The following is a 22,154-nucleotide window of genomic DNA, read 5'->3' as shown; positions in this document are numbered from 1 at the left end:
GATAAGACATAATGATGGAACACCTGGCCATCCCAGCATTTAATAGGCATTTATACTCTCCAGTATATATTGCATTTCTCTGTAAGAGCTGGACACAGCACACTGGATAGACACATTCTCCTCACCCTAGTACCACTTCTGGGTTTAATTGTAACAAAGTGACACACAGTGAGAGTCACCTGACCCAGGGATGTGGTCAGGTGGTCCCACATCCAGGCATTTCCCATGAAATGGGAAGCATCACATTACAGCCATCAAAGCTACACTTGGTACCTCAAGCTCACTTTGTGTCTCAGCATATAACTTAGGGGATCACTTGTCTTCCCACATCTTCTGTGCCTTCTTCTGTTGTCAGTGTTGATACCGGCTGCATGACGGAAACTCCCGCATTACCGGTTACAAAACACTTCCCTGTCCAGCAGCGGCCTTGGTTCTCACACTAACCCTGTGAGGTGGACCAGATGACTTTTGCACACAGCTCTACAAACTAATGCTCTGTGAGGTCATGTGACTTATTCAGAACCATCTAGCTGACTGGGGACAGGGCTGGCTCCAGAGCTCTGGACTTCTGAGTTCTAATCTAGTACCGTGTATACTGCCCAGCACGGTGCTGTCCTAACCCAAGAACTGTCTTTGTGAAAAGGCACATCAAGTTTTCCCCAATGATGCTTGACCTCAGTAAGTCCTTTCAATCATAGTCTTCAAAACTTCTGAAGTAAACCCTAGTTTTGTCCTTCAGCACTCTCCTTTCCAGTCTCTTGGCTCCATTTCTGGGTGCTGACCTGATGCCATTCCAGCCCTGTGGATAAGATTATTTCCAATCCCTTCTACTCTCTGCTCCTCCATGTGTCCTTTGAAAGCAGCCTGGACATATCCAGGAGTGGGCAGTGAGTAAGTGTGTGTTATTCTAGCTAGCTTCTCCTTGGGGAGGGGATTATAAGACAGAACATGAGTGAATGCACCTGTGCAAGGCTGGGCACACAGCAGAGAGTTAATAAACATTAGTTCAATTAAAACTTTAGAATCAAAACAGTGCTATAGGGGGACGAATGGGCTACCTGGTGAGCTGAGGCATTTGTCTTTGGGGTCTCTTGTCTCTCTCTTTCAGCCACTCCCCCAATGCTCCCTGGCGCCCACTTTCAGAGGATTTGTGCTTATCCTTTTCCAAACATGCTCTCAAAATGGCCAGAGAGTTATCAGTTCTTACAAATGAGTGGAGCTGGTTTTCAGGCAGACGTGGAGCATGGGAAGAAATGAAGCCCAAATAAAGATAGGAAATTCTGGTGACAGGATTCTTGACATTGGCCAACATGTGAGGCCAAGAGAGGGATCAAAGGAAAGAATCTTTGGATTCCCACCTCTGAGTTAACACTCTGGGGGCTACTACCCACGGAAGAGTGAATAAAGTTCTTCAAACATGGCTGGAATTGGGTGCTTAGAAAAGATTTTAGATGCTTCAGCATTGCACCAGTGAGCTGTGCTTTCGACTCCGTTCTGGGCATATCACAGTCCTGTTCCTTCCGGAGCCAACTGAATTAATTGGGAAAGGGAGAGAGCCCCAGTGACTTGTGCTCTGACAAGCCCTTGGTCTCTTTGAGCTCCGGTGACAGGCAGCCAGACTTCAAAGGCCCTCCATGCCCTCCTCCTTTTACCCTGCCTGTCAAGAGAGGCTGCAGAGGAGTGAATGCTGGGGCTAAGGGAGGGCAGCGGGTAGCGGATCCTCCTGACATTTGTCCTTCCCTCACTGCCGACAGCCAACTCGAGACCAGCTCTGTAGCCCGCTGCCACAGTTCTCCAACCTCTCACACCAGGGAGACAGCTCAGCCTCTAAATTTAGCAGGAGAAGGGGAAGGGGAGGTCAGTGTGTCCAGGGTAAGGGCTGAAGGTGGACACGGAATAAAAGAGACAGTGGACAAGCAGGGGCAGTGAGAAAGAGAAGAGTGAGTGAGGGGAGGGGCTTCAAGTCAGAGTAGCCATTACTGATTGAGAGAGAAGAGAGTCTTTTAAAGAGTTTGTAAAAATGTAGTGTGTGAATCTTTCACTGTTAGTGCCAGGAGCATTGCTAATGTGTGCTAATGGGAACAGTCAGTTTGCATTTGTGAGGAGGCTGAACTAGAGCTCTCTTTTAGTGCAGCACCCGGCTGTTTAAGCAGTCAGAGCTACTGTAACTGTAATGAGCCCAATGACATTTCTGATCCGTGGAAGGCAAGGCAGTGGAGGGGGTACTTATTAAGCACCTATTATGAGCCAGGACTGGAATTTGCACGATTCATTACTTAGCTCATTTAATCTTACAATAGCTGGGTGTGATTGCTTCCAGGATAATTTTCTCTTTTGAATTAATGGATTAAGGTGAGGTTCAATTTGTTGGCTTTAAGTGACTAGGCTAGGATTCGGGTAGATTGGTCTGATCATAAAATGCTTTTTCCATTCCTATGGTAAGTGAATGTGAATACTCTGAAACCCCTCCCACCGGAATGCTAGTCTATGGCACTAACCACTTCCTTCATAAAGGTCACATTTTAAACTTCTTTTTAACGGACATTACACTGATTTGTCCTTTTAATTCTCTGGCGATTCTGTTTACACTGTTGCTCAATTTAGCACACCATGTCTGTCTTGAAGGAGGCTCAGATGAGTTTTAGGAAGATTTTGTTATCAGATCAGAGCCAAAATTCTGAATCAAAGTACTTGTGTGGATTGACTGGCTCTATGAAATCTTAATGTCTTCGGTAACCAGTGCATGCCACCTGAAATAATACTGGTATAGATCCTGACGATCTCAATGGAAAACTTCTGGGCAGGAGAAGCATATGGATAAAAACATGTCCCTAACCAGGCAGGAACACCACATTCAGTCAGGACACAACTGCAGCGTGGCAACTGTATGCATCCTCCTGATTCTACAGTTCTCCAAGGAAGAATTTTTTTTAATGATTTAATGACGAAATTCAGAAGATTATTATGAAGTATGTTTATTTATTATTGTACTAGCACCACCTGTTGCTTGGCAACCAAGAATTTGACCAGTCATAAGTGAGAGGAGCAACATTTCCAGTTCCTCTGTCTGGCTCGGCTGGCATCAATGTGGGGCTTGGCGCTGGACTGGAGATACTCAGCTGGCCTCTGCTTTGTCCCAGAAAGTTGCTTAGCAAACAGGATGCACTTACAAGCATGCCTTCATGACTACATAGTCAGATGAATGAAGGAAGGGCTGTCCCCAAAGGATCTTACTTAAAATTTTTTTTTTAAGTTAACCTCCCAATGAATCCTGGAAGTAGGTTCTAACAGGGAAAGGGTGGAGCAGAACTTTGAAAGGTGTGAAAGTGTGTGTGGTGTGTGTGTGTGCATGTGTGTGAAGGAAGAGAGGGAGGGGAAAGATGAAGTCCTGGGAATGGAGAAAGGGAAAGGCTCGAGGGCTGTGGGTTCTCTTGGCACTTGCCATCCTGTCAACCACATATGCCTCCATGCAGGTCACTCCGCAGGTCAGGAGCCTGGCCACCTCCATCCCAGTGTCATGCTTTCTCTTCAGTCCTCATGATCACTGCTGCTCCCCTCAGTGCCTGGGGCTGACTGGGAAGGTGGGTTGTTTGCTCTCTAACAGGTCAGGATTCTGCTTCTTCCCCCTCACCTGGTAGGTGAGATGCTGACCTCTAGATAGTCAGGAGCACAGGATCCTCTGCTAAGCCTCGATACTTCCATGTGAGCAGTTCAGGCCGATTTGTCGTACAAGAAATGACTGCTACATTATGAATTATGACTCATTTCTAGCTAACATGCATTGTTTCCCCTGCAGCTCTTTTTATGTTAAAGCCTGTCTCTCCCAGTGTTATCTGATGGTTTCCTAGGAGATGCCCTCACCGGCCATGCTCTCCACTGATGCCAGAGTTGGATATTATCTATAAGCACTAAATATCTGCTTTGTTCACTCAGCACTGCTCTGCCCTTTCTCCCTGGGCTGGCGGCTACTTTCTCGCCAGGGTCCCTAATGGCTGTGCAGAGAGAGGGAAAGACTAAATGTGTCTGCCTTCCCACATCTTCCACAGTCGTGAGCTGGGCTCCCAGCCCGCTCTGATAGATGTACTCACTGGTAACTTTCAGTCTAATGTAAAGAATTGTTTGTTGCTGGTGGGTTTTCCAAATTGAGACAAAAACATTGCCAGATTTCATATGAAGGGGAACAGAGACCCCCTTCTTCAGAAGTGTAGGTTATTTATTCTCCTTCTGCCCCACTTCTAGCTCCATAAAATGGAACTTCTGCGGTACCATCTAGGAGCATCAGCAACAGCTACTGGAAACTTCAAGTAGGGAGCTTTACTTCCTGTTTCTTAGTCTTCTTTGACAGAAAGGTCCAAATATAGCTCCAGGCTGGCTTTCCGTAATGTGATGAGAAGACAGGGAGTCCCAGAAGTTTGAGAGAGCTGCTGTCACCATGGGAAGAGGGCTTGACAACTTGGGCAGTATCCACACAAAGATACAATTTCTAATCTGTCAAAATTGCTTTTTCTTAGAAGCCCTGATTATGTTAATACATTCTCTATCTGATCTGATTGTCTCTCTTAGAAATTTTCTTCTTACAACTGTAACCAAAGCCAAACAAATTATATTCAGATCAGGAAATAAATACACTCTTTAGGGGAAAGTGTAGGCATACATATTATTTCTGGAGCTAAGTTTAAAGATAGATCACATATATCATGGGTTAGCACTAGAATTTTGAGGTGAGAAGTGGTAGAAGATGACAAACAGGAACTGGAAAGAAACAAGAACTGTTAGAAGGAAATCTGATTACTGCCGAGAATCTGAGAGTAAAATGCAGTTCAAACTATTTCCTTTATGGCACAAGTACAGGAAATAAAACAAAGATAGTAGACTATTATTTGATTAAGTAAAGCAAATAATTCCAAGGGACCAAATTAATCAGCATTTACTCCAAGAAAGAAAACCTTCTGCTTATCTCCTCCCTTCCCCTGCTCTGTCTGGGGATCCATGGAGCGACATGTGTTGGTTTGAATTCATGACAGAGTCCTCGAAAATGAGTGCAAGTGCTTGAATAGGTGACAGAGGCTACCCCATACAGCAGCTGTTTGCAAACAGAATCATTCCATCTGTGCTCTGATGACTTCACTTATCCATTCTTTAGCCGTAGATTTTTGTCTCTGAGTGAGCCAGCTAATGTGATCACGGTTGAAGATGACATCATGACGTTATGGGTGACAAGCTGAACCCAATTCTTGTGCCTAAAACAAGTCCATACAAAGTGTTGCCAGGAGACTCCATCCAGATAGCCTGAGTACCATGCAAAGTAATGACATTCAGACTTGTTTGATTGGGACCCATGCTAAAAACATATATTTGATGGCACCAACTAGTAGGTGCATACATATATAAAAATATCTGCATGTGTATGCAAATGAAGCAAACATATAATAAAACAGTACTTCATCTCACTATGTGGGATGAACTGATACTTTTCATTCCTTTGCATTTCATTCCACTGCAGATAATTGATTATGACTCTCTAAATAAATTTTACTACTCTGACAGTGATTTCGATACAGGTGTAGGGTAGGGTGTAGGGTAGGAAAGGGACACTTTGGAACCATGTCTTCAAGGTGGTGGTTCTACCTGCAGGCCTGGAAGAGGACAGTGTCACGTGGCAGCTCCTACGTATTTGAGTAACATCTGACAAATACTGTAAAAACACAGACCATTTAAAACATTTGGTGGATTACCATTTTGCTTCAGCATAATAGGTTGAATAAAATACAACTTATTTGAAATGAATTTTAATATAAGTAGTATATAATTTGGTAAAAGATTTTTTTCTTTAAATTTATTTTGAAAAGAAAACAGTAGTAAAGGGTATTAATTTATTGAGGCCTTATATGTGCCTAGTATATTATAAAAGTTATTTTTCTTAGTCCTTAGGGTCACCCTGAAAGGAAGGTATTGTTATCATCATTTTACAGGTAAGGAAACTGAGGTATAGAGGAGTTTATGTGACGTAACTAATTCAATGCAACTCCTCAGTAAAGGACCCAAGATTCGTTCACGTGTGAGTCTGTTTCACCGTAAAGCAGGTGCCCTTTCCCCTGCACTCTGCTACATTCCCTGTAAGCCGCCACTGGGCTCCAGCTTCATTAGGTTGGCAAGCACTGACGACTGACACTTCTCTAAGGAGTCATTTGATTTCTCCTTTGTTCAGAGATATCCTAAAAGTTACTGCAACAAGGGTTTTGACTCCATCAATAAACATTTCCAGGGCAGGGGACTCTGTTTCTTAGAACACAAGTTGGACTTGTAGTCAGACCGGTGCTGTTGTCAGCATTTTTTCAAACACAAAAACCTATGAATGGTCATACACACTTGGGATCAGAAGTACTCTGTGCTTCCAAAGAGCAGGCTACACCAGCCTGCCAAGAGACCAAGCCATTGCTGGGGGCTGTTTGGCTGGACGATTTGACTGTTGGTCAAGGGTTACTAAATAAGAGACAGGATGGTCTCATGGGAGGGAGGGCTGGCTCTGGACATCAGAGCAGTGGGTTCCAACATAGAATGGGCTGCTAGGCGGCTGTGAAAATTTGCAAAAACTACTTAATCCCCTGGACTTGTTTTCTCATCTGGAAAATAAGGTTAATTATTATATCTATTTATGGAATTGTTGTGTGAGAATAATATAAGTAAAGCACATAGTAATATTATTAGATTTTACTACTGTTATTATTTGTCACTCAAAGCATTCAGCTTTGCTCTTTTCAATACTCAACAGTTGCATTTATGTCCAAATTCAAGTGCTAGACAGAAATGAAGCTTTTGTACTTGCCACCAGAGAGGCCTATTTATTTTTCGTCATTGCCTGCCAGAAACCCACAAAATCACCATTTGCCTATCCAAAGATACCTGATTATTCAATGTTTTATGTTATTAAATATTTGAAAGCAGTGAGGCCTTAAAGAGAAATTAGGTTATGCCCTCAAGTCCTTTAGAAATTTCTATTTGCTGCTCTCTTCTCTCTGCCCCGCTTATCTAGGAGGAAAGACATGTTGTGGCTTTTGACTCAATAATGGGACCCATATTAATACAAAAGAAAGTTCAAAAGCAGAGAGAAAATCGGCAGAATGGGAGAAAAGGCAAATGGATATTTAAAAAATGTCCTGCCAAATACTTTGAATTGATGAAGGCACAGCTGAGAATGTCTCCCAGCGTGTAGGCATAAGCAGCCATTTTGCTTTATACAGCCTCAGAGTAGTGCCTCTGGAGAAATTAGCCAGAGTTGAGTAGGAATGGATTGAAGAAGGAACAGAAGGCTTAACCGAGCAGTGAAGGCAGATAAAAACCCAGGTCCTCAGCTTGGAGTTTCTACAGGGTCCAGCCTCTCCCTCGTTCTCTCTGTTGCTGGTTCCACAGATGAAATCAGAGGAGATGGCCAGAGGGTTATGTTATATCTCTCAGACCAGTCACTTGTGCAAAAGGATCACCATTGGGAAGAAATTCACTAGTATTTGAGGAAAACAAGTCAGAAGGCCGTGTTTTAGGTTGGGACCTCCTGAGAAGCATTACTCTGAGAGTAACAACAGACCACAAATCGGAGTGAAGCTCCAAGTTAGGGTTTGCCCTTGTTTGGGACTGAGCAGCCCGTCAGACAGACTGGGTGTGGGCGGCAGTGGCCGACAGCGGGCTGTGAGGCATCTTGCTGGCTGGAGTTGTCTGAGGAAGATGAACTGTCCCTGCAGGGGCCACAAGCTGCTCAGAAGGTTTGTCATGATTCAAATGTTGCTCAGTTGTTGGAAGGACAGTGGTGCCCAAGAGCTGGACCATCATCCGGGATCTTTCCTTGAGGCGACTAACCTAGTAATGGAGAAGCACTCTGTCTGCCACTGGTCAGCATGTAGCCGTGGTTCCTGGCTGCTGGTCACGCCCTGACCCTGGTGGAGAGCCAACAACAAAATGAGTCATCTTCCATTTTATTCTGTGCCTTTTGCTTCAGGCTCTGCCTCTGTCATGGGGCATCTGTAGGCAGCAGTCGGTTCCTATGTGACTTGCTGGGTTCAGGAAACCAATTCTCCATCCTTCTGTAAGTGTTACAGAGTACATAGGGATTCAAGGAAGACGCCTGTCCCCCTGTGCTTTCCATCCTGGGTCATGACCTTCACATGTATCTTACCTGTTCAGTCCTGTCTCCCCCTAACAAATCCTGGTGAAAGTGTGAATTCAGGTTCTCTTTGGCCTCCCTCCTCACCCCAGCTCTCCCTTTTTACCTCAGATTTCAGGGTCTACCGCCAGCCCCTGTTTATCAATATTCTACCCCATCTTGCTATCAGAAATCAACATGAAAGTCTTCCTCATAAGATAAATGACTGACATCATTTAAAAGCATGACTGTTTCTCAAGGATATTTGTAGCTGAACACGGTGGCAGTGTCTCTAACAGACCAATGCCTCTTTACTCTTTTCTGTACCTTTTAATTCATGCTTTCTGTTTACCCCTTTATTTCTACACCCATACCTCCATCCTCTACTGCCTCCAAAACTGATGGCTGCTTCTTCAATTATTAATTAATCATACGAATCAAATTTTTTTGTCCTTGCTTTTTATCTCCTCTTTGGTTTCAGCAGCTATCTGGTATCCAAGTGTCAGAACTGTTCCTTTTGTTTCCAGTCCCTAATACCTACCCATAGGTACCCCAGTGTCCAGATTTTCTCTATCACGAGACAAACCTAAAACCTTGAATCTGAGTTGGGATTTTCCAGCCACAATCTACATGCTTCCCTTTTTCTCCACTTCCATACCTAACTGAACTTTTCTCTGTCTTAACTGGGCTTGCCAATAGCTTCTACTCTTCAAATTGAGTTGAATCCACTTTGAATTTATCTGAACCCTTGCATTGCCTGAATTCCATTACCATTCTGTCAAAGATTCTCAAATCAATATCCAAGACTCCACGTGCCCTAAACTTTCTCTGAGTTTGCCATACCATCTTCTTCCTCAAAGAATACCATCCTTATGAAGATGACTAAAGAAGGCCAACAAACCAAGCAGACCTACATCTCAGGAAAGCTTGGATTTGGGGTCTTTTGCACAATCGGGTGGCAGGATCCCACCTGTCTGAGTGTCACGTCTTTTCCTGTATCCAATCTAAGACCCTCTGTCACGTGAGGAGACTCTTAAGCGGGGATTTACTGTGACTGCCACCTGGAAAGGCTGAGAGATTTAAGTGCTCCAACTCACAAAGAGGCAGCTCAGGAGAAATAAACATTGTGACATTTAAGAAGCAAAAAGAGCATTTACTTTGGGTTGGATGTGTCACTGTATATCACCATAATGGACTGCTCTGTGCCCACTGTGAAGTCCCAGGTGATGAGCTGCAGCCAGTGACAGAGCTGGCTTTGAGTCCACAGACCTGCTCCTTTGGAGTCTGGTACTTGAGTTTCTCATATGTTATATGTAACTCCTTCCTCCTGCATTGCAGGTAACAGTCTTCACAGTGTGGCCCACAGGGTGGTCCATCTGCTATGGAGGGAACCCCAGTGAGCTCCCAGCCTGTAGGGCATGATTTTCACTGTGGATTCTCACATCATAGTCTTCTGGGAAATTCAGAACCTTCCCACCATTCCAAGACGGTTAGTGTTCACTTAATTTCAGCTTAATATTTAGCCCACGTTTTTGAAGCATGTGTTAAATTTGAAGCACTATGTTCAGTTACATATATACAGAAAGAAGACAGACATGGATACTGTCCTCAAGAAATAACTTGACCTAGTGAGCTAGAGACTAGTGTATACATGTCTATAAATAGTGAAAAGTGTAATAAGTATTAAACTGCAAATAATAACCAAAACTCATGAGAACATAGGTGAAGGAATGAGGAATTCTGATGGAGGAATAGGTGAAGAATGAGGAAATCTTCGTAGATGAGCTGGCATTTGAGTTTCGCCAGTTTTGAAGAACAGATATGTCTAAATGGGCAGAGATGAGGAGAGAACAGAGACAGGAGAAGGATTAAAGGAGGAGGGAACAGAGTGAGAAAAAGGCTGTGATCGAACCAGGGGCTGAGACAAGTATGTGAATTCTAGATGTTTGGGGTGGGAGAGGAGAGTGAGGTGAGGCATCAAAGGGGAATTGAATAGGCTTCAAGTTTAACAGTCAATAAATGCCAATAGCTGTGCAAAGCACAGGGTTAGCCTCTGACAAGGGAAGGAGGGATACAGAAGTTTTCCCTCTGTGGCCAGGAAGTAGAAGCCACACAAATCCAAAGGCTGCTTTCTGAGCTGTGAGTGGACCCAGAGCTGTCCATAGCCGTGGGTTTTTTTTTTTTTTAATTGCTTGAGTTCTCTTGATCATCTCTTTCTCTTGGCATTCTGAGTGCTCACCCTCAGTCTTTTCTTCATTTGTTAAACCCTGATGATGTGAACCATCTGATGACCCTTCCTAGTCTCCAGTTTTTGTCTACATTGTTGACTCTGATCAGTTCTCTACCGAATAAACGATGACCTAATTCTTCTGTGCTCTGGCCGGCCCTGAGTGGAGTTTGTCTTCATATAAATGCAGACATATTTTGCCTTGGTAATTCTTGCTTCTACTGCATGTTTTTCCCTCCAGGCACTTACTTTGTTGTTATGCAGGCACACAGATTCAATGCCTGGGATGGTTTTCAGTGTTATGGATGCACCAGGAAAAACACAACACAAAAACTGTCACAGTCAAAAGCGTTCCGACTTCAATGAGCAATGAAGTGGCATGAATTCCAACTCATGGTTCCAAAGGATTTCCATAAGCCTCTTGATTTCCAAATGAGAAAATCATGATAAGCAGTTAATTAGCTCCTTAAGCAAAGGCGAGCCACCACCGACACTGCTGTGCACTCCAAGCTCTCAGGAGAGGGACGCCAGCACCACATCCTGAAAAACATGCAGTGCAAGCATGAAACCAGAGTTCACATACATTCAAGTAATGTCCTTTGACTTTTCATTAAGCCGGACGTGTCCCAGTTACCCCTTGGGGACTTTCTTAATGTTATCATGGCAACATACAATTAAGTCAGATTACATTTTTTTATATGCAGGGAGAGGTGCTAAGATACCATTCTAAATTACTCATCAGTTCACTTTTCACAAAACAACCCCAGATATGACTTTAAGATGTGCAATATTAAAAAATAGCAGATAATGTGATATTGCTAGATCATGTAAAGAAGCCTTTCTCCCTTTCACCGGGGAGAACAAAAGACTTAATCGAGCTCCACGTGTGTCGCTGTGCTTATCACAGCTTACCGTATTACTCTGATTTATGTGGCAGATTGTGAACTGGAGAATTAACCGAAGTTTCTTCCCCAGGGCTGGAATATTCTGATTTCAGCCTTACAGAGCCAGGGATAGCTTGGAAAGGAAGCTGAATCACTTTTTCTCTTTTTCTCCTCCTTCTCCCTCACCTTGTGTGTGTGTGTGTGTAAGTTTGACCCTTGGTTTTCATATCACAGTCACTAAGGAGTTATTAAGGAGACTGATGAAATAAAAGCACCTTTAGAAGGGTCTCATCCCCATGAGCCTTAAAGCCCAACCCCTACCTTTGACTTTAGAAAAAGACGCCTGCTTCAAAGGAGAGAGACAGTATTAGGATGTTGAGTTATACAGTTGGAGGCTGGCCCCGGTGGGATAAGGTTTAGTGTGGAGAGACTCTTTTATGGGTCTCTTGTGCTTCTATACATCTTGCTCGATATGCCAGGATTGTGAGGCCTTGAACGCTCTTTTTCTGGGCCATTTTTCAAGGTTTGTTTGCAGCAAGTAACCTTGAGGGATTAGGTAATGTCTCCTCCAAGATAGAGAGCAGGTTTTCTTGCACATTCTTATAAAAAGATGGGTTCTGAGGCTCAGTACTCCTCTCTTGTAATGCAGCCCACTTCCTATGCATCTATCTAGGTCCACCTGCGCTGCCCCTGAGGGAATGGAGGCTCTGTGATCTGTGCTGACCCTCTGGCCACTGCTTTTGTTGTGAGTAACAAAGGCTTTTGTCTCTGACTCGAGAAAGCCTTCATGAAATTGTGGCAAGTTAACTTGTTAGCTTGCAAGATAGGGTAACATCTCAGACCATTCGCAGACCCTGACAGTCAACGTGTAATGCTGTGGTTGCCTTTCCCTTCCCCTGTCTACTCTGAAGATATAGTTCTTCTTAATGGAATGTCCTGTTCTCCTGTATACTGTCCTGTGTAGGCTACAGTCTGAGTAGAAGCCTTCTTTCTTAAGATCTCAAGAAGCATAGTCTATGTTTGCCCTCTAAGAAATAAAATGCCGCGCATAAATCCCTGTTGTGCCAGGTCTCCTCTCTCCTGAATGTCCTTCATGAGTGCTGGCTCCTTCATCCCTTGTTGGCAGGGTAGACAGAATCTGATGTGTGGCTAATGATTGCTGCCTAAGTCTCACACGTTGAATTTTTTGACACTATGCACTGGGGCGAAGTTGAGGTGTGTTATTAAGTGTGCACTTTTGGGCCCTGTCCCCAAATTCAGACTCAGGTTATACCAGAAGCTGTGTCTTTGGAAGTTGCTTTGATGGTGGGGCACCAGACACTGATTTGTAGGCACTGCTGTGTTTTGATAGGTACACATGGACACACATAAGGATGAGCTGATGAGCAATTGCAGCTCTCCCTTCTAGATCTTCTTCTCTCCTGTCCAGCAGGAAATTGTCATGTTGTGCTTGTTTTGAGAAGGAATGTGGTTCCTCTCCAGCTGGTCATACCCCTTCTCCAGCTGCAATGCTTGCTGTCATCATTATGTCCTACTTCTGAGGGGCGGGCCTGGTAAACACGGCTACAACTATTTCAACCATCACCAATTGCGGTTCTTCACATGGTAATTGATTCCTATGTACTGGGTACCTTAAATCTGTGCTCTTTAAAGTACACAGCAACCATGAGAAGGGGGTATCACACTGCTCACTTTATCCCAAGGAGTCAGGAACTAACTCAACAGGACTACATCGCTTCTGAGTACCAAAGCTAGGATTATAGCCCAGAGCTGTCTGAGTTCAAACCCTTTTCTTCTGGTGCTGGTGCCTCTCTAATCCTGCTTTCTTCATAAAGGCTCAGCAAGATGAGACATGGTCTGTGAGATTCGTAAAGACTGTCATTCCATAGTTTAAACACCTCTGAAGAATCCATATCTCTCACAGAATATAGTCCAGTCTTCCTGCCTTTCAGTCGATTCCTCTTTCCAGCTACATTATCTACTGTTTACCCACAAGCAGACCTTAAACCTTAGCCAAATGTAAATATTAATAATTCCCTGTAGCGTTATCAATTTTTCTCACTATGCTTTCAATCAGGCACCCTCAGCTTCAAATAGTCCACTTTTTCTCTAAAAATCTCCTAAAATCCTACCCATCTTTAAAGATCTTAAATCAAGTACAACCTCTGTGAAGCCATTCCTGATCTGAAAACTGAATGTGAACTTTCTTTTCGACATGGCAGTTCTGTTCTGCACTTTAAGGCCCTGGTTGCACACTGCTTTAGTGCACCCATCTCCTTAGAGACTACGGGTTTCTGAAAAGACAGTTGTTCCAGAAGCCCGGATCTCTTGCGCTTTGGATCCATATATGCTCCTGCCTACTAGGTCTCTTCCCTTAGGAACTCTGCTGGGTGTCTTAACCTCAGTACAGCCAGAACTGAGCTCCTAACTCCCTCCCAAACTTGTGCCTCCCCTAGCGCTCCTCATCTCAGTGAAGGCTCTCCTACGCCCGTTTGCTCAAATCAGAAATACAGATGCCATCACTGAGCCCTTTTTCTCCATCAGTTGTCACATCCGGTCATTTAATTCTACTGCATTTATTTCTTGAATACTTCTCAAATCTAAAACTTGATCTGTATTTTTATTGTAATTTCCCAAGTCCAAGTGGCCATCATTTGCTATCATGGCAGCCTTCCTTCTGATCGACCTCCAGACTTTAGGTTTGCCTCATCTAAACTGACCCTCACTACCAGAGTCAGAGGGAGCCCTAAAAAAAAATGCAAACCTGACATGTCAGTCTCCTACTCAGAAAACTCTCCTGCTCAGGAATTGCCCTTAGAATAAAATCTAAAGGAATGGTTTACATGCCTTTTCTTTGCGTGACTCTTTCATACCTGTCTAGCCGTATCTTTCAGCATTTCTCCCTTTTTCCCTTTATGCTTTGGCCATTCTAAACCCCATTCCATTCTTCCGAAAAGCAGTGGTCATTCTCACATGTTGTTTTCTTTATCTCCATGATACGCTGCGTCTGCCCCTCCCCAGCATATACATTTTTGTCTGGCTACTCCTGTGCTGTCTCTCAGTTTAGATATAACTTCTGAGAAACTTTCTCTGACCTCACGAAGACTGGGTTGGTGCTCTTCAATTCCTCTTTAACTCTCTCTACCCTTCCCATCACAGTAAAATGTTAAGAGATTTTGCTTTAGTGTCCTATCTCCCTCGCTGTACTGATTAGAACATATCCATTAAAACTGAATGTCCATGGAATTTTTTCTGCATTTTGTCTGGGGATTCATATAGTTATGAACCTCCATGGAGCCTAGTGCATGGAAGGCATACTAAAAATTGTCCTTTTGCTTAGTTGAGAAGAAGACAGGCATTTCCAATCTAAAATGCTTGCACCTTGTCACACAGATTATTGGAGATATTCTCGAGTCTTTTAATTACCATAGTTTTTTGTTTATTGTTGTTAAATTAATACTGTCTTGATGGCAAGCAAGGGTTAATAGCTATTTAAAAAAGACCCAGGGAAAGTAGGAAAGAACATGTCTGTGTTCACGATGACATTAATTTATGAGAAAGGGTTGGAGGAACAAGCCAATCAAATACTGGATGCCAAATTACCATATATCATGCAATTTACGAGGCAGTCAAAAGTGTTATTAAATTGGAGACCAGAACAACCTTCTTAATTCATCCTTATGACAGTGATTGTAATGACTCTAAGAACCTGGTTTAACCTGAGTTCATTTTATGAAAGGTCTTTCATTTTTAAGCATTACATTTATTGAATTTACAAGAAAGCTTGTCTTAAAATGTATACAGTTACTGCATAATAAAAATGCCTCAATAATAAATCCATATTCAATACCTGGGTCAACATCGGCATCCATGGGGGGCATGCAGTGGATTCTGGTTTTCAAAAATCTGGTATCAATGTGTTTTTCTCTTTATCTCTATAAAGCAAAATAATTAATCTTCAGATTTCACTATAGTAATCTTGCCTACCCCCCCCCCCCGTTTTATGCTCCCATGGCCTCAGTGTCTCTCACCAGAACCTAATTTTTCTATTCTGGTAACTCTGGAGGAGTCAGTCTGCTGGCCAGCAGTGAGCCCCTCCTTAGTCGTTTTGCTTTGCAGGTGAAGCCAGCACCCGTAAACCCAAGAGGAGCCCTGGTTAAGGATGAGGGTATGTTCTTATGACTGTTATGGGTCTCACTGATCCTTGGCTTTGTGGACTCAAATGAAAACCGCAAGTACAGCATTGGCTCCATTTGTGGTCTTGGCTCCGAAGGTGCTGGGACAGTGTTGGATGCAGGAAGCTTGCATGGCTCCTTATCCCTGCCTGCAGCCCCCAGTTCTAAGCACAAAATGGATGCTCAATAGCTCTAGTGCATTATTAAAAAATACTTTTATTTATGCAATTTTTTCATTTCTTGACTTTCATAATCCATTATTTTATGCCGTCAGTTCAAGACCGATGCAGATAAGGACCCACCTCTGGTGCTTTTTCCCCTGGGGCTGCCCTGCCCAGGGCATTGCTGTTCTTTGTTAAAGTCATGGGGGCAAGATGTGCTCTGCTAAATCTTATGTGTTCTGTGTGCTCTGACCTTGGGTTTTACAGCAGCCGGCTCCCTTGGTGGCTGCTGATCAGCCTGTGGTGGTAGAGTTTCTGTCACTGTGCTGGGGTGGCTCTTAGTCTTCTGCAGAAGCTAGGCACCCTGGAGAACAAAGTAGCTTCTAGAATCTCAGATGAGCCTCTTTCCTAAAAGAACACATTTATAAGGGCTCTTAAACTGGGGCCTGGGCTCTAAGAGGGCCTGGTACCAACTGGTTTAGATTTTGGCCATGTAATCTTGAAATGATTAAACACAGAGGGCCCCGCATGTGCCTCAGACCACACTTAATAATGGCCAGTACCCTTTCCTACCATTCTTTCACCCTGATTCTGGGTCCACTTTTATCCCTTTAGTGATGCTACCTGGCTTTTGGTTGGAGGGATGGGGGAAGCAAGGAATTAAAAAGAGTCTAAAATTGTGATGTCTGAGCTGACCTTGAAAAGTGAATGTGAATTATTTATACAAACAAGATTAGAAAGATGTTTTGGGGAGAAGCAACAACTTAAACCAAGACAAGGATAAGAAATAATAAGGAATACATGGAAAATTCCATGGAAATCAGTGTGAGGCAGGAGTGGCTAGAATTGAGGGTAGAGAGTTATGGCTAAATTATTGGGGACCTGCCAGATGGTGCTAAAGATGATAGACTTTGTTCTGAAGTTAATGAGGAGACATTGGAGCATTTTAAGTGGTGTTAGGTAGTATGATCAGCTCTTCATTTCTGAAAGATCATTCACTGGCTGCAATGTGGAGGATAGATTTGAAAGCAAGAGTCTGAGGAATTAGTTTAGGAAGCTGATGTAGAAAAGTTAAGAGACACTGGGGCCTGAGCTAGAGCTGTGGGATAGAGAGGAAGAGATGCTGCTCCCGCTCCCCACACAACTCCTCTACACTGTAATTCTTCATTGCTACTGAGGTGCTTGTGATTCCGTTGCAAGCTGTCTCCCTCCCCACCCCTCACATCTTCAACGGCGACCAAAGCTTTGTGATGAAAGGTCAACCTCAATGTGGGCATGTCAGGAATCAATGAGTAGAGCAGCAGTTTCAGGAGAGCACAGGCCTTTTAGGGTCCCTAATGTCATACCATTTTGCTGGCTGTCCTGATTGTATGTTCATAAAAGCTTTCATGCTCTGATCCAGGGTGACTTTCAGGGACTGACCTGTGGGTGCTCTGTCTCTCTGCTTCACCCCGAGCTGCTCACCCAGCGCGTCCAACGTCTCCAGCCAGACTTACAGCACATAGAGAGGCATCAAGGGGCTGCTAGAATTTAGTCTAAGATGTTCCTTAAGCAGAATGGATGCCCAGTATTGTTCTCTGCTTTCACTAGCAGGGGTTGGGGACCTTTTTAAAATTTGCTTGTCATGTAGCCACATGTTTCGAGCCATTACTTTGACTCTTCCTAATATTTTAGAATCTATGACCAGTGATTTCTTCTTATACCCAAATGTGAAAATATAAGACTATCCTTGCTAATGTCCAGCATGTGCTTGAAAATGTCCATCAACAGGGAAATGTCTATCTTTAATGGAAGAACTTCCTGCATTAGGATAATCTGTTTCTACTTACATTGTTAAAAAATCTATGTCTTTATACTTTCCATACATTGAATTTTATTCTATTTTCTGAACCTACTATAACATGACCAAATTGAGGATATTCATTGTAAACCTTCATGTCTTGCAGAGTGTTCTACTTTTCAGGGTAAACATCTTCCATACCTGGGATTATTTCCCAAATTATGTGGTTTCTAATACCACTTCCATTTTCACTTTTCTTTGATACACTTCTTGTTTAGTGTGGGCCCACAGCTGACTCGAGGTAGAGCAATTAGCATTCTTATAAATAATTGGGGAAACCTGGTGGAGATCATTTGACGGTGATCTGAGGGCAAAGCTCTGAGGGAAGGAAGCACAGGATAAGAGCTGGGGAGGCGTTAACATTCAGAACTCTCTCCCACTGAGGATAGGCTTCTGCAATGTAGCAGCGTAGGGAGAGAGCAGGTCCGTGGTCAAATGCAGGCTGCCATCCCTCCAGCTTTGTAACTTGTTTGGTAAGGGGCAGTCAAATATGAAGCCTGAACGGAAGCTCCTGATGGATGTGACTTGGGTTACGGTATCATCCCTGAGCCAATCATTGTGACTTGAGGGTTGGGCTATCGCATTGGGTGACACCTGTGTTGTCAGACTTTCCTGTAAGTGGGGAGAGGGGGAAGCACTACGGTCAGGAGTAGGGGAGAGGCAGTCTCCAGAGGCAGAGGAGAGGCCTCCAGAAGAAGGGGGAAAGGATGTCTGGTAGTTAAAACCCACTGATGTTCTCCGCAGAGGCTGAGGAAGAAACAGAGGTGGAGAGAATGACTGAAGGGAGTGCAGCATACACTTATTCTTAAACTTCACAGTGTAGCCAAAGTCACTGGAAGAGCCTGGTTGTGAATGCCAGAGGTCTGTGCCCTTAAAACTTTCACTCCCCTGCTTTGAGAGTGGCATCCATACAGCACCAGGATGTGTTTCTTGAGTCAGCGTGTGTAAAAGCAGGCCCCTGGGAGCCTGAGGTTTTGTCCAGGTTAGGCAGTGGGGCATTCCGGCTCCGACTGCCATCGCCCAGGTGATTCCCGTTCTCCCTCCTTGAGTTATGGAATCACAGCGTAAAGATTATGTCAGCAGGCTTCTGAGATGATGCTCAGCACATATTTCTAGACAGAAGCTGAGAAGAGAGGCCATGACCTGGTCCTGGCTCTGGGACCCTGGATTTTCACCCACTCTGAAAAATTCTCCTTGACTTCAGTTCACCTTAACACACCTGAAGTTTGACCTTATAATTCAATGAATAGCCCCTTCAAGACAATCTTAATAAGCAATTGCAGCCCAAATATCACCCTTATGTGATGTTTTGGAAAGTTGTTTCAGCCTCTTTAAGCTTAACGCCTGCCTGTACTTTATCGTAATGATTCTCTCAACACCTCAGCTCTCCAGAGCATTTGTACATTGTAAGTACCTTCTGTTTGCTGCTTAAGCTATTTATTAATCACATTCTTTCCTGTTCAGCCCCAACCAGGGGAAATGACAATTTCCAGCATTTCTCATTTACCTACTATAAATTGGCCCAATTATTATATGATCTTATAGACTATTCCTTGGGGTGTTGCACCCACTCCAGCATTGTAATTGGTTTGCTAAAAAGGAAAAAGGAAAAAAAAAAGAAGAAACCTGGGTCCTCATGCTGTGCTCTGGGGTTTTGTTGGATCCCAAGTTTTCTCTTAAATGGTTAAAGGAGTTTTAGGTGTATATCATCATTGCAGCAATCACATTTAATGAACACATAAATGCTCACTGCAGTTTTAGTGAGAATATCCCATTTTTGACATTTATAAACCTGGAAATGGAGGCTCTTTCTCTGTCTTCCCACGCAGGGTAGGCTGTGGGATTGAAAATCTAAATTGGATGCCGTAACCATTCACTAAAGATTGGAAAATGTTCCCCTCACAATCAGGGCACACGAGCATCATTTATTTTGTCTTTCTGGAAATTCCTCCGAGGTGGCTTGATGTTTGCCCAATATCCCTGCCTCCTCCACAGAAGGAGAAGCCATTTTTCAAGCTTCATCATTTGGAATGTTGAGGGAACACAGTGCCCTTATGAGATGCCGGAGGCTGAGTTTCAGGGACACGTGGAAGCAGAGCAGGGGAGGAGAGTGTGGGTGTAAAACTGTATCAAGCAGGTGATTCCCTGGTTTATGTCCTGGAGTGGTCCTTACCTCTGAGGATTCCACAAACTGGCACACTGTGCCCGTTGTCTTTGGGACCTGGATTTTATATCATTGGGCTATTTTTGGAAAAGCAAAATTACAAGTTGGAGATGGTATTATGTGAGATGGTTAAGGAAGCCTTCCACTTGTCTCATGAACATTTCCAGCTTCCTTCAAGACTCAGTTCAGGTTTTGTGCTGTCCTGAAAGTCATTTCTGAACTGCAGGCTGAATTAGTGACCCAGATCTAAGCTTCAGCACCGTATGCCTCCTAACACTCATGTTATTGCATTAAATGATCTGCTCATGTCTGACTTCCTTTCCAAGGCAGGGACTCTGTCTTGTTACCCTGCACGTCCCTGACACACAGTATGGGGCCTAATGCCATAATACATGGGCAAGTAATAAGCCTAGTGCTTATCACATGACTGTGGAATCTGACATGGGCTCAGGGCGTACTATCCAGGTGAGCCCTCTCATCAGAAATACAATAAAGTTTTCATAGTCATAGACTACATGGGGCAGAAGGTGAAGGATAGTTTCAAGTGAAATTTTCCTTCTGGGGTTTTAGTAAGGAATGCAAAAAAGAGGGAACTGCTATTTTGGGGCATGGGCTTAGCCTGCTGCATTTGTTCAGGGGGCAGCCATAGCACCAGCAGGGGTGTGCACTGGGTTTATGGAAGCAGAAAGGTCTCCTGGATGGGGTAAGAGGAAGGCAGATTGGTGCCAGGGGTCCTAGGCGAAACCTCCCTCCTCAGCAGTGAAAGAGCTGTTGCTCACAGGTGACGTTGGTGGCCCATTTGTAATCTGCGGGAGCTTTGCTGCTTCCCCAGGTTATTTGGGGGCATCCCTTTAATCTTAATGTTGGAATGGGTTTCTTAGAGAGACAGCCCCATAGTCATTGCCTCCTGTATTGGATCTTGTGATCTCCTGGGCATTGCTATACATGTGGAGATATGGGTAACTGGCTGACCCTCTAAGGCCCCAATGCCGGGGTTAGAATGTTGTCTTTTCCTTAAAGTTGCCGCTGTAATTAGCCTCATCTATTAAATGTACTCTGTCATCCTTCACTGCCATGCACTTAATTATGCATTGTGAAAGGGTTTAAATAACAACTTTTACTTCTAAAAACCTTCTCCAAGTCCTCCAGCATTACTAATAGAAATCCCAAAGAGTAAAGCCTATATTAAAATAGAAAATAAAAAATGCATAAACTGTACCAAGCCAATGTGATGAAAATCTTGCCAAAAAACATAAAAAGCATATGCATAATATTTTATTAAACTTAAGAAACACACATAAATTCCTCTGTGGTATCCAACTATATTAGTAGTAGACATACTGTAAAACTCAGTTACTCAACCGTTATAAAAGACAGCACAGACCAAGAAAATACTGCCATTTTAAAGGGCATATTTCAAAATGAGAGAAAAAAGACATTTACCATGCAATTGCAACTGGGAAAATGACAGTGATATACTCAACAGCCACGAGTCATTTCTGGGCAGCTCCAGATCTAATGGCAACAGTGGGTGCCGTCTTACTCAGAGTTTTCTAGAGATACAGAACCAATGATCTACATTTGCATCTATATCCCCCATATGTGTATCTATATCTAAGTCTCATTGTATATGTATATAAATGCATATAGATTATATGTGTGTATATATATTAGAAATTATATACAGCATATGGTTAGTTAGTAAGTAAGTAAGTAAGTAAATAAATAAATAAATAAAGGAATTGGCTCACGTGATTGTGGAGGCTGAGAAGTCCCAAGACTGCAATTGGCAAGTTGGAGACCTAGGAGAGCCAATGGTGTAAGTTCTAGTCCAAGTCTGAGTCTGAGTTTGAAGTCAGGAGGAGACTGATGTGCTGACTTGAAGACAGTCAGGCAGAGAGAAAATTCTCTAGATGACTTAGGTGACAAAATGGCATTTGTATAACAGAACTCTGCTAGGATGGAGTAAAGGGAACCGGAAAACCAGCAACTGTATTCTCATGAATCAGGGCACGTTTCTTGAACTTGGGTGCCCATCGCCCTGGGGATATGCAAAGATACAGAACAAACATGGCATTTTTTTGAAGCACCAATTCTGTCTGATATTTTGGGGAAAATTTCTTTATATTAATCCAACAGATGCTTCACTGAGAAGAATACAGAATTCACAACAATTAGAAAAATTCCACCATGTGAGTTCAAGGAAATTCCATGCTCAGTATCACCTGCTATGGGTTATAGCCCCTTACCTTGGGGTATGTGAATACCCTCTTCTGTAATTAAAGAGATTTAGCTGGAAAAGTTTGAGAGCTCTGGCAAAGACCATTTGCAGGTAAGAGGCTTGGTTTCTAGACTGAAACATGTTGTTGATTTGCTGTATGACTCTGAGCAATATATCTGTTCTCTCTTTACCTGCACCTCACCTATAAAGCTGAAATAAAGCTTTATTTGTCTGGATGCTTCAGGCTGAACCAAATGATCTCTGGAACATCTTGGCATTCTTGGCTCTTTAATTTTCACGGGGCTTAAGAAGAGGGAAGAACTCTCAGAGCATTTGGGATGTGGTCCA

General features: G+C 43.4%; 1 protein-coding gene across 1 annotated transcript in view; it reads left to right on the top strand.

Annotated features, from left to right (window-relative positions):
* Positions 1-22,154, top strand: part of TDRD15 (tudor domain containing 15) — a 443,928-nt gene that overhangs the window by 119,575 nt on the left and 302,199 nt on the right. The window lies entirely within an intron of this gene.

Source organism: Vicugna pacos, chromosome 15, assembly GCF_048564905.1.
Source record: "Vicugna pacos chromosome 15, VicPac4, whole genome shotgun sequence".
NCBI classification, from domain to species: Eukaryota; Metazoa; Chordata; class Mammalia; order Artiodactyla; family Camelidae; genus Vicugna; species Vicugna pacos.
Note: the sequence above shows the minus strand (reverse complement) of the source record. Positions and strands in the feature narration are given on the sequence as shown.